We start from the raw sequence: 12,148 nt of genomic DNA, 5'->3' as shown, positions 1-12,148 counted from the left end.
TGTGATATAATATAAAAACCATACATAGGCAACTTGGAGGATTGGATGTATGAAGAATTATTTGCTACGTTAAAAACTGTGGGTGAAATTGTAAAAGGTGATTAAAAATTAGAAATTGGATAGGAAAGAATAGAAGAGTCAAAAACTGTATTTGAGGATTTTGAGCAGAAAATAGAAGAGAGGGTGGTTAAGAGAAATGAGGAACAAGAAAACAATGTAATAGAGGAAGAAGTGGAATACAAAAACCTGAATGATTTCAGTGGAGTTTAAAGTGGTGAGTGAAAAGGTGAAAGACAAAAAAAGTACTGAAAAAGGTATTAAACAAAGGATAAAAAGCAAATTGGTGGGGAAAGATTAGAAAAACTTGGGGTGGGAGCACCACAAAACAATACATTTTTTAAAAGAGAAAGGATTAGAGAGAAAAGCTACAAGAATAAGAAAAAGAAAAAAAGAAGAAAAATAAGAAGTTAAAGGTGAAGTGGCTTTGTACAGATTCGGACACGTAATTTCGGCTTTGCTTGAACTGCTTTATTCCAACATAAACATAACGTTAATACAACAGTCAGTATTCAACTGTCAAACCTCCTCGGGGTTTCCCTATTTAACTACCAGCTGGCTGAGGAACGAACCAATGATTGTCCCTTATTTTCCCCGGTCGCTAGGTTACCGCCCCTCTCCCGGTGCCCTTTCCTGTTCTCATAACACTTCCTGTATGGAGCCTTTCTAGGCATCTCCTGTCATTGGTACTCCTGGACATAACAAAAGGAATGGGGTAAAAGGAGACATTTAGCAAGAAGCAGAATTTTGGAGAGATTAAAGGAAAATGGATAATTAAAGATGGGGAGAAAATATGTGCCTAAAGGATTTAAGAAAATTTAGGACAAAACCGAACTAATAGAAAAAAATAGGTTGAGGAGCTTGCTGTAGTTAAACGTGCATTGTTAATTGAATTAAGAAGTTTTTAAATATAAGACCTGGAGAAGAAGATGAATACTGACTAGAGTAAAACAGAAAATAGATGGAATGAGTAAAAGAAATTAGCTTCATTTTGAAAGACAATCTGAAATAAATTGAATTAAATAAAATACAGATAGAAGTTGAAATACAGAAATATAGAAAATATGAGAAATGTATGCAGTAAATAATACAATTTATTGATGTGAGTGAAAGGGACCAGAAATTTGGGCGATTAGCGAAATTATATATGTAATAAAAAGAAAATAAGTTAAGATAAAGAAATATATATGGATAATATTATGGGTTGTAATTGAAATGGAGAGATAATAATGGAATTGATTATGTACTAGAAAAACTATGTATGACTATCAAATGTGACCTGGACAACACTTTGTGCAGAAACTGTATTGTTTGTAAAAGAAAAAAGAAAAAAAGATAGAGACAAAAATCCAAGAGAGGAATATTGGAGGCAAACTAAGAAATGAACAATTAAAGCTTTAAAGTGGACAAGAGATGATGGATAAAAAGGGAAGGAGATCAGTCATCTGTATCATCCCTGGATTCTGAACAAGAATTAATGACACATCCACACATGCGTAGAGTGATGGTCCAATTGTAGCTGAATAGATTGGAACCATCCCAGCTATTATTTTAAACTCCCTATTCAGTGCACTATTAGCTTTTCAGATATGAGGTCTCCTATTCTCTCAAGAGAAATGTTATGTTTATGTTAAAAAAATCAAAACAGTAGCCCTTAATGGGTGGGTTACCTATGATATGGAAGACCTGATGTGAGACCAAATCCTCAGCCAATGGTTAACTGGAGTGCCTTTGTGACTTATTATCTTCATGAACAAGCCTTATACCTTCGAATATTTATTTCCAATATTTATTGTGTAAGTAGTGCAGTAAAACAAAAATGAAAAGATTGGAATTGTTCACTCATACATCTTGGAAATAGCATTGTTGTGATTTAATTATCTAATGAAAGCTGGTTTGAGGATTTTGCGTTTGCTTTTTAAATAATAATTATATCACTGAGTTAAAAATATGGAATGTAAACACAATAGGATTCTCATTAAAAGAGAAAGAGATAATGAGAGAGAGAGGGAGGGAGGGGGGGGAGAGAGAGAGAGAGAGAGAGAGAGAGAGAGAGAGAGAGAGAGAGAGAGAGAGAGAGATGGTTTTTTGGACCGAAAAACTCAAAAACATATACAATGAATTGTTCTGAAAATGTATCATATGTAGATGTTATTGTTACATATTTTTCTCTGTAAATATAATGACTAGATGATGTTACATATTTTTCTCTGTAAATATAATTTACTCATACTATCAGAATTTCATGAAAAATGTTTTGAGTTAATGATTGCGTTTTTTAATAATCAAATTCTATGTTCTAAGATCATGTGTACAAACTCTCAGATCAAAACCAAACTGCATTAATTGAAGAATAGGCCTTGTATTAGAAACTCATAGGTCAATATCACCCTCTCCTGGTAGAATGTTGCAAAAGGCTTTACATTTAAGATTGCGTAGACAGGTAAAAATGTTTAAGACATTTAATCCAAAATAAGAATTAAGCTCCATCCCATAGTGTATCATATGACTTATTTGTGAATATACAGTACATGGTGAGAACTGTGCTGCAGGATGAAATCTTACTGAAGATTTTCACATCAAAGAATAAAAGTGACACTGTACTCAAAATTTTACCTTGTGTTGTCTACGGCAGTTTTAAACTGTAATTTGTGCCATAGATTATAAATGATTATATGATTCCTGGGGATTAGTATGTTCGTACAGTAAGCATGTACATTCACCCTAAAAACATTTTTTGGATAGATGAATGAATAAGTAAAATATTTTACTGAAAGAGTAGCAGATCCTTGGAACAAACTTCCAGCAGACGTGGTTGGTAAATCCACAGTAACTGAATTTAAACATGCCTGGGATAAACATAGATCCATCCTAAGATAAAATACAGGAAATAGTATAAGGGCAGACTAGATGGACCATGAGGTCTTTTTCTGCCGTCAATCTTCTATGTTTCTATGTTTCTATAAAACAGGGGTGTCAAACTTGATTTCATTGAGGACTGCATCAGGATTTTGTTTGACTTCCAGGGTCTGGGGTAGGTGTGACCAGGCTGGGCTTAACCAACTTGATGTCATTTGTGTAGGGGTCACCAGTGATGGCCTGAGCACTCTCCCTAATCCTAATCCTAACCCAAACTCTCTTCCAAGCACTGTTATCGGCTGCCAGGGCCTCCTGCAACCCCCTGCAAGGGAAAATGGAAGCTGGCAGCCCTACTGGGCTCTGGCTAACATAAAACACAATTAAGAAAAGATTAAACATTCCTTTTCTTTAAAGGTTTGATATGGAACAACTGGTGTAGGTGTAACTATGTGCATGTACTTCTATAGATGAACAAAAATGCCAAGCCCAGTTTAAACTTTTGTCTGATTGTGCAATAATAACAGCAACAACATTACTGTTGTTCTTCTTGTTGTTGCTGCTGCTGTTATTATTATTATTATCATCATCATTATCATCATCATCATCATCACAAAAAAACAGTAATGCACAGCAAATGAGATTTATATGCTGGATTTCTATCACAATATCACGTCAAACACTTCCCAAAGCGTCTAGGACTGTGTGATATATTTTTGAATGATGCGCGCAGATCCAAGTATGGTGGCCTTTTGCAACTGACAGATCATGATTTTGTCAAGGTTTATTGTTTTTAAATACTGGCTGAAGTCTTTAGGCACAGCTCTGTGTTCCGATTACCACTGGGACCAGCTGTACTAGTTTATGCCAGAGTCATTGTAGTTCAATTTTAAGATCCTGAAATCGGCAAAGTTTTTCATCAATTCGGCTGTCACCTGGTATGGCAACATCAATAATCCACAATTTTTTCTTTCCACATTGTTGTTGTTGCTGTTGTTGTTGTTGTTATTATTATTATTATTATTATTATTATTATTATTATTATTATTATTATTATCATCATCATTATTATTATCATCACCATCACCATCACCATCACCATCACAATCTCTTTTATTCATTAAATATGAAACTCAGTCAACTGAACATTTAAAGATGTGTTATACATACATACTGGTGCTAATGGTTGATACGGGTTGCTGCCAGCGTCCTAGGTACCAACCAAGTATCCTCTTAAAATGTATTACTAATGCAGTTTTTTGCTGTTCTGCTAGTGTTATTGCAGAAAGCTGCAATTTCTTCATGTGTTTTGTAAAATTCTTTAGAAGCGTCTCAATGACAATAAATAGCACCATCACATGTTTCATCCCTAATCACGTAGTTTGATGTCAGGTCACAATATTTTGTGATTTTTTCCCAGTTCTTTTTCTTTGACTCTGGTGTCTCCTGGTATTTTTTATTATTATTGTTTTGCAAAGTTTCTTTGCAAAGTTTTTCCCACAATATTCCCATTTAGAAATTAACTGTCCAGTTAATTAATTAAATAGAATATTATTAATATTAATTCATAATATTATTAATTGAAATATCGTCATTCTGGTGCTGCTGCAAAGAAGAGAGGGACAACCTATTTTTCAAAGCACCAGAAGCACCACCACCAAACAATGGGTGGGAACTAATCAACCTAGAACTTAGAAGAATTTACCTAACAATTAACCAGTAGAATGACTTGCCTTCAGAGTTGAGGGTATCCATTCCTGGAGGCTTTTAAGAAGAGACTGGAGAACCCCTTGTCCAGAATGATATAGGTTCTCCTGTTTGAGCAGGGGGTTGGATTAGAAGACCTCTAAGGACCTTTCCAACTCTGTTATTCTGATAGCAGCAAGGAAATTGTTTGGGGAAAGAAAAAAAAATCATTCATATCTCGAGATATCCCAAATTACTCGCGTAAGCTGTTAACTTGCCTTTAAAATGTCACTTATGAAATGTCCTAAGGCATCTGAATAGAGGTGAGCAATAATGAATTATTGATTGGTTATATAATACAGCAATAAAAATGAATTGCATGAAAAATATAGCTGAGTTATCAAAATACAAAGTTGCTGATCTGGAGGAATTTTATCTTTCTTTTCTTCACCATCCTGGGTTGGCACCAGCTAGTAGCTTCTGTTTTCACATATGTTTGCAAGTTTTTCAATACTTAAAACACAGGAAAATAGTTGGCACTTTTGCACCAAAAAGAATAATAAAGTGAAATATTCATTCTTAAATTTCTTCAAGGTTTAATTGTCCTGTTAAAAATGGTAGGATGCATTAGACACATATCAGATTTATTCCTGCCAATGACTTCATTTTAAATATAACTCTCTTTACATACCTGTGAGATTCTTAATGTAGGTTGAGGTCACTTGTATATTGAAATTCATGCTTCTTTATGACAAAGAATTCCTATATAAAGTTGAGAAAGTCAGGATGATCCAGTGATTAAAGTGTTGGATTAAGAAAACTTGACTTCCAGTCCTGCTTTAGGCATGCAATCTAGCAGAATGACCTTCCTCAACCTAGGAAGTAGACAATGGCAAACCACTTCTGAAAATGCTGTCAAGAAAACTGCATAAACTATGTCGTTTGGCGGGACCCAGGGGAAGAGCCTTCTCTGTGGCGGCCCCAACCCTTTGGAACCAGCTCCTCCCAGAGATATTGATATGTTTTATGGGGAAATTGAGATATTCCTTTCCCCATAGGCCTATACAATTTATGCAGGGTATGTTTGTGTGTATGTTTGGTTTTTAATAAGGGTTTTTTAATTATGTTAAATATTAGATTTGTCATATGCTGTTTTATTATTGTTGTTAGCTGCCCCGAGTCTACGGAGATGGGCGGCATACAAATCTAATAAATGAATGAATGAGACCTCACCTACAAAAAGATATTGACAAAATTGAACGGGTCCAAAGACGGGCTACAAGAATGGTGGAAGGTCTTAAACATAAAACGTATCAGGAAAGACTTAATGAACTCAATCTGTATAGTCTGGAGGACAGAAGGAAAAGGGGGGACATGATCGAAACATTTAAATATATTAAAGGGTTAAATAAGGTCCAGGAGGGAAGTGTTTTTAATAGGAAAGTGAACACAAGAACAAGGGGACACAATCTGAAGTTAGTTGGGGGAAAGATCAAAAGCAACATGAGAAAATATTATTTTACTGAAAAAGTAGTAGATCCTTGGAACAAACTTCCAGTAGACTTGGTAGATAAATCCACAGTAACTGAATTTAAACATGCCTGGGATAAACATATATCCATCCTAAGATAAAATACAGAAAATAGTATAAGGGCAGACTAGATGGACCATGAGGTCTTTTTCTGCCGTCAGGCTTCTACGTTTCTATGAATGAATGAATGAATGAATGAATGAATGAATGAATGAATGAATGAATGAATGAATGAATGAATGAACGAATAAATAAATAAGTAAATGTGCACTTCAGAACCAATAGAGAAGGTAAGAGAAACCCATTCTTGTTTGTGATGTTTCACTGATCAATTACTGATGTGCTCAAATAACTCTTGGAGATTGAGAATGGCATAGCTGCTGTTAGCCATTTGGACCATCCTATACTGTCATTATGGTTTGGTCAACAGGTCCAGTTCTTTCAAACTGAGTTTCCTTTATGTATCTATTAGCTCTCTGAGATGATCCTTGGCTCTAATAATAGTGTCCAAAAGTAATCTGACTATGGACACTTTTTATTTTGAAAAGGTTTTATTGGTTTTCAAATATATTTTAAAACAGACAAATAAATAACAACAAAAATAAATAATAATAAAAACAAACAAAACAACAACAAAGAAATTATAATATCAGCAAACATTCAGTATTTCTGCATTGCTACATCAGATATTTCATTAAATCTTATTATGCATATTAATTAATTACAGTAATATTTGTATTATTTCAAACAGTCACAAAATCAAGTCATTCATATTGACATATTTATATTTTTTATTTTACTGATTTTTATGTATCTTTTGTGCCATTGTGCTCATATTTCATAATACTATGAATCTTTTTGGCCCCTTAATTCCATTGTCAGTTTGTCCATTTTGGAACAATTATATATTTTATTAATTACTGCTTTTTCTGAGGGGTTTTCTGTATTTTTCCAATATTGGGTGAAGGTAATTCTGGCTGCGGTCGTGATATGTAATATTAGATATTTTTTGGCTTTACTATATTGCTTTTTTTAATGTGGCTATATGAAACACTTATGCAAAGTCTGGCAGTTGACCAGACTGCTGGTCTTAACCATCTGTCAGAGGTGTATCCTCCCTATTCCTTATTAAGACTTCTGGTGCCAAGATAGTTTTCTACAACTCCAAAGCTGGTACATATCATTTTAATTGGCCTCAAGGAACAACAAATAGAGGAACCAAGGAACTTTATTGTTATCTTTGTTCTTTATGCCTCTAGTGCTTAACGTGCTAAAAGATGGAAGGCGTCAAAAGTTTTGGAGGCATTTTCCAAGTTAACTCTATGTAATTATCAGATTTTTGAATTAAGGAGATGACTGCCTTTGAGCTTTAGCTGGACCACAAACTGAAAGCAGAGGATTTGGGATGCAGAGATAGAAAGCTGAAATCTCAGGGGTTGCCACAAAGAAAAGGGAATCAAACTATTCTCCACAGCACCTGAGGGTAGAACAAGAAGCAACGGGTGGAAACTAAACAAGGGCAGAAGCAACTTAGAACTAAGGAGAAATTTCCTGACAGTTAGAACAATTAATCAGTGGAACAGCTTCCTCCAGATGTTGTGAACGTTCCAATACTGAAAGTTGGAAAGAAGATGTTGGATAACCATTTGTCTGAAGTAGTGTAGGGTTTCCTGTGTAAGAAGGGGGTTGGACTAGATGACCTACAAGCAGTGAAGGGCTTCCAAAATTTTTACTACGACATTTTGGGCATGGCTTATGCAGGATGCCTTGCATTTTCTTTCAACATCTTTCAGTGCAAATTGGGTGCTCTGGGGTGAAGCTTCATTTTCGCTACTCCACTGCTTCCCCCCACCCCGTCCGGGCAGTAGCCCACCCCTGCCTACAAGGTCCCTTCCAACTCTGTTATTTCTATTTCTATGCCCTCTGTCCCCCAAATGTTTACATGTTTTCTGTTTCAGTAGCAAAAGTTACATTTTATCCCTCCAATCTTTTATGTTCATTTTTACACTCTGTTAACAAAGCCAGTCAAGACTAATGTCGATTTAGTAAAATCTGCTTCTTCAGCCAAAGCAAACAGCAAAAAACCTACAACTCTCTGCTGAATTTTTACTTTTTCAATTCTAAATGTAATACATTTATTACATTTATATTTTCTTCGGCTTCAGGATGACTAATATGGCATTATTATTATTAGTATTAGTATTATTATTATTATTAGTAGTAGTAGTAGTAGTAGTAGTCATAGTTCCCTCTAAGCCGAGCAGTGAGCAATCGCTCACTTAAAAATCATCATCAGCTCAGAGTTTTCCAAATCTGCCCAGAAGCCGAGAGGGAAAGAGTGAGAGGGAAGGAGAGAGAGAGGAAGAGAGGAAGAGAGAGAAACAGATAGAAAAAAGAGAGGAAGGAAAAGAGAAAGAAAAAGAATGGGAGTAAGGAAGAGAGAAAGAAAATCAAAATCTAGTTTGAAACTAGCTCAACTATTTAAGTGGCATTTTGATATTGATAGAGTTGCCCTATTATGAGCTCACTGTTATAGACACACAGTACAGTATTTTATTTTGAAATTCTCTGAGGCAAAACAGGGTGGGTTTTTTATTTGTTTGTTTGTTTGTTTGTTTGTTTGTTTGTTTATTTATTTATTTATTTATTTATTTATTTATTATTTCTGTGCCGCCCAGTCCCGAAGGGACTGCCGCTCAGACACTATACTTTTCCGCCCACCCCCCCAAAAAATTAGAGGGAACACTGGTAGTAGTATTAGTATTAGTATTATTAATATTAGTATTAGTATTATTAGTATTACTATTAGTATTACTATTAATATTACTATTATTATTATGTCAATACAACACAGCAAACAAGATCACTATGCTGGATTTCGTATTTCATCACCAGTCGGGCGCTTCCCAAGCACCTAAGACTGAATTATGTTTGCCGATCCCAGTAAAGCGGCCTTTTGCAATTGACAGATGGAGATTTTGTCAATTCCGATGGTTTTCAAATGTCCGCTGAGATCCTTTGGCACTGCGCCCAGCGTCCATGGAGGATTATTATTATTATTATTATTATTATTATTATTATTATTATTATTATTATTATTATTATTATATTTGTATGCCACTCCTCTCCGAAGAATTGGGTATAAACTGATAGGTTGATAACAACTTTCCAGGATATGCTAATATTAATTAAGTATACTGTTTCAGAAGGGGGGGGAAGGATTTATAGAGGGAATGAAGAATCTTTGTGTTGAAAGTAACTAACTTTTATAGATGCAATAAGAGGAACTCCTGTGATTGAGATTTCTTCAAAAGAGAAAACTTAGCCACACCCAGTAATTATGTACATATTTGAAGAGTTATTCTCCATTGTATGATAATTTATATCTGTATGCAATCATTAAATATTACAGAAACTGGGCTTAACAGACTCAGTTAGTTTAAAAGTTTCTACTGATTCACTTCATAATTGAGGAAAGTAAACCATTTGGATAAATACAACATTTCATCTTCATATTAATTAATGTTATTATCGATAATTTGATTCAATATAATTTTTATTTAATCTTTTCCAGCTTATATTTTTTTCTTTTTTCCATCTTTGCTCTTTAATGCTTTATAGCACAAAGTAGTTACTGATTATTATGATATACATGACCCTTATCAAGAATATCACTTAATTTCATGACATGAGTAATAGTGTCAAAAATGTAACCAGATGTCTGCTTGCATTTCAATCTGAACATCGTGTTTTACTTAAATGTATTAAATTTAACCTACCGTATGTCCGCAGAAAGTTTCTTAAATTTTGATGCAATTAGTTGCAGTTGCAGTTCACTATCTTAAGATATATTATATATATATTATATATTAGATCTTCTAGTACAAAGAACAAACAAAATATTTCAACAAATCTTTATTGACTACAAATTATGAAGTTTACTCATTGTTTAATAGCACATTCTGCCCTCTAGTGGAATGCACATATATTTTAAATCAAAAACTATTTCACCTATTTTTTTTCCCCAGAGGAAACAATTTTTTTCTGCCTGTTGGGGGGGGGAGTTAGCATTAATTAATTAATTAATTAATTAATTAATTTTATATGTCACCCAACTCCCAAAGGACTCCAGGCGGCTTAACAACAGAATAAAATCATTGAAACATCTTAAATTAAATTAAATTAAAACTCATACATATCATTCCATGGCCGAATCTCACAGATAATAACCATGAGTTCAACGACTCCCATGGCTGCTGAAAAAGCCAGGTCTTAACTGTTTTTCGGAAGGCCAACAGGATGGAGGCAGTCATATATTCTGGAGGTAATTGGTTCCAGAGAATCCAATTGGCAGCTACAGAGAAGGCTCTCCCCTGCGGGCCCGCCAGCTGACACTGTTTAGCTGACGGGACCTGGAGGAGACTAACTCTGTGGGATCTCCATTGGTCGCTGGGAGTTGTGTGGCAGAAAGCGGTCTCAAAGATAACCTGGCCCTAAGCTTTAAATGTAATGATCAACACCTTAAATTGTGCCCAGAGACCAATTCGGAGCCAGTGCAGTCCATGGAGGATTGGTTTAACGTGTGTGCCAGGAATCAGAAGTTAATTTTTCTGGGGGGGGGGGTGTCCCCTGGCCACCTCTTCCTGATCGCAACTCAAACAAGCATGACATGTTCCCTTTTTGGCACTTGGTGCTGAAAAGGTTCGCCATCCCAGGCAGGTATAGGATCTTCTTCTCGAGCAGGGGTTTGGACTAGATGACCTCAAAGATCCATATCAACTTTATTATTCTATGTTTTATGTTTGAGCTCTATATTCACTCAAATGAAAATTTTTGATATGTGGAAAATGGGGTGCTGGAAATGAGGTTGCGCAATAGGCAATAAATAATAATGCAATTTCGTTTCTGCTTATTTATTTATTTTTAGACATACAACTTTGAAAATGCTAAATTTGCCTGAAATATTTGGAGGAGCATCTGGATATAAGTGAAGGTTCTGCTGCTTGCTGCAACTTTCTTAAATTACAACTTCACACTTGAATTTACATATTACAACCACTGCTATGTTTTCATATAGAGAATATTTCCTTGACAGTGAAAACATGAAATATATGAAATATAAACATGTTACTGATTTTTGTTGTTGTTGTTCTAACTGCATCAGTGCCATGCTACTATTTCACAAGTATTTTATTTATTGTCAAATTATAGCAGGAAGAAATATGAATGGTCATTTTAGGGATTTGGTGATTTTTTCCTTAGAAATAATTGGGATGAATAAGTCACTGTGGATCTGACAGAAAATACCATAAAAATAACAAGTTGTATTTAGTGTACATGTGCCCAAAATAAATACATATATTTCAATGCAAACACAGTTTTGCGCGCCCTTTTTTCTATGGCCACGCATGCGCAGATGGCGCCGGGCAGATCAGCTGCTGGGCGGCTTCCCTGGGTCTTCCCCCTCTTGCTGGCGGGAGGGCGAGCGGCGGGCATCAGCGAAGAGTTTGCATGGGCGGCAGGGAAACCCCAGCGCCGCTTCCCAGCTGAGTCCTGAAGCCAAACGCGGAAGTTCGCTTCAGGACTCAGCTGGGAAGCGGCGCGAGTGAACGGCATGGGCGGGCGAAGGGCGGGCGAGCGGCAGCGAGGAGTTTGCGTGGGCGGCATGGAAACCCCAGCGCCGCTTCCCAGCTGAGTCCCAAAGCCAAACGCGGAAGTTCGCCTTTGCCTTCTGGCTTCAGGACTCAGCTGGGAAGTGGCGCGAGCGAACGGCGTGGGCGGGCGAAGGGCGGGCGAGCGGCGGGCACGCGGGCAGGCAGGCGGCGGACAAGCGGCGGGCAGACAAGACCAGCGGCGGGCGCGGCAGCAGCGAGGAGTTTGCGTGGGCGGCGGGGAAACCCCAATCTTCGGCTCCTCGCTGCTGCGGTGGAAGTAAAAACACCATCTGCGCATGCGCAGATGGTGTTTTTACTTCCACAGCGCTACTTCGTGAAAAACCGATCGTTGCGAGGGGTCCTG

General features: G+C 36.4%; 1 long non-coding RNA gene across 1 annotated transcript in view; it reads left to right on the top strand.

The window, feature by feature from the left end:
• LOC139166976 (uncharacterized) overlaps positions 1 to 11,121 on the top strand; it is a 92,448-nt gene extending 81,327 nt beyond the window's left edge. Inside the window, exon 3 of the long non-coding RNA XR_011559065.1 lies at positions 11,058 to 11,121. This is a non-coding gene — a long non-coding RNA (uncharacterized lncRNA). The remainder of the gene's footprint in view (positions 1 to 11,057) is intronic.
• Positions 11,122 to 12,148: the final 1,027 nt, after the last annotated feature.

The sequence above is a fragment of the Erythrolamprus reginae genome, chromosome 4 (genome assembly GCF_031021105.1).
Source record: "Erythrolamprus reginae isolate rEryReg1 chromosome 4, rEryReg1.hap1, whole genome shotgun sequence".
In the NCBI taxonomy this organism is placed as follows: Eukaryota; Metazoa; Chordata; class Lepidosauria; order Squamata; family Dipsadidae; genus Erythrolamprus; species Erythrolamprus reginae.
The sequence above is the reverse complement of the archived record's forward strand: the minus strand, read 5'-3'. Positions and strand labels throughout refer to the sequence as shown.